We start from the raw sequence: 1,448 nt of genomic DNA, 5'->3' as shown, positions 1-1,448 counted from the left end.
TTCTGGTTTATCACTTTTTGATTTGTGGCAATGCACATGTTGTTTATGTAGAAACAGGAGACATGAGCAACGAGCAGCAGCTGGCAACAGAATAAATTTCCTTTCTCAGATCAACACATAATCACTGTAACAAATAACTTCGGGCGATAGACAGGGTACACTCTGAACTGGTCGCCAACCAATTGCAGGGCGACACAGAGACATACAACCATTCACACATGTACGGGCAATTTAGAGTCCACAATTAACCTGATCCCCGGAGCATGGAGAACCCGGAGAGAACCCACGCAGATACAGGGACTTCACAGAGAAAGGCCACTGGGTGGAGTAAAACCCAGGACCTTCTTGCTGTGAGGCGACAGTGATAACAACCACACCACTGTGACTTTGTTTTATTTTATTCTTATATTTCACTAATTCACCAAATCAAATACTAATCTTCGGTGTGTAACTTGTACGGCAATAAATGGCTTCTGATTCTGATCTGATCAAGACAGTGTAAAGAAATCTGTGGAGATCATCAATCCGTGATATTTAGGGGGGAAAAGTTTGACGGTTTTCATGACTGAACGAAGCACCAAATAAAGTGCACCACCTGCTCCTCCACCTCGCGCCGCGTGCTGCTCCACCTCGACGCCGAACAGCGCAGCGGACCCCGTAGTCCATCCCACCCCTGTGGCTCACTGAGCAGGGTAACGTGGATGTTACCACTGTCAGCAATACCGTGTTCAAACATTTTGTGTTGAATTTACATTGTATTGATTTTTGCTCACATGGCTTCTCCTACCACAGCTATGCTGATGACACCCAACTAATTCACTCCTTCAGAAGGATTGCAGAAGAATACAGGAAATGTGGCTGCCAGTAAATCACTGTAAATTAACGGGGAAATTTGTTACAGTGCAGGTATGTCATGGATACAACATGTCTCGTGTAGTTGTCAGACTGGCTACAACTTGAAGCTACAATTAATTTCTTTGACCAGTCGGGGGCAGCAGAGCACCCCAAACGACATCTCACCATGACCCCGTCATTCATGTGAGTTGTGTTTTCATTTTTCAATAGAATTTGGTTTGTACAGCCTAAAATCCCAAATTGCATATTTTTTTCAGAGGGCTTGTGCACAAAATCCGTGCAACGAACCTCTGTCCTGAAAACTCGGCAAAGGAAAAATACCTTCATGGGGATAGAGAAAGAACTGTAGGGGACAATCCCTTTCCTAAGTACAAATGTAAAAGATGAACAAGATGTTCAATACATATAACAGATATGATTCAAATACTGACGAGCCGTCATATCTTAAGGAGCTTATAATTAGGGCAATTAGATATTTAGGTCAATAGATTACAAATTAAATGATTAATTGCACACTGTCCGAGCAAGCTGCACACGTTCCTCTAAATGTAAATGAAAAATAACAATAAAAATGACGACAATAAACAAAAGAA

The sequence above is a fragment of the Gasterosteus aculeatus genome, chromosome 3 (assembly GCF_964276395.1).
Source record: "Gasterosteus aculeatus chromosome 3, fGasAcu3.hap1.1, whole genome shotgun sequence".
In the NCBI taxonomy this organism is placed as follows: domain Eukaryota; kingdom Metazoa; phylum Chordata; class Actinopteri; order Perciformes; family Gasterosteidae; genus Gasterosteus; species Gasterosteus aculeatus.
Note: the sequence above shows the minus strand (reverse complement) of the source record.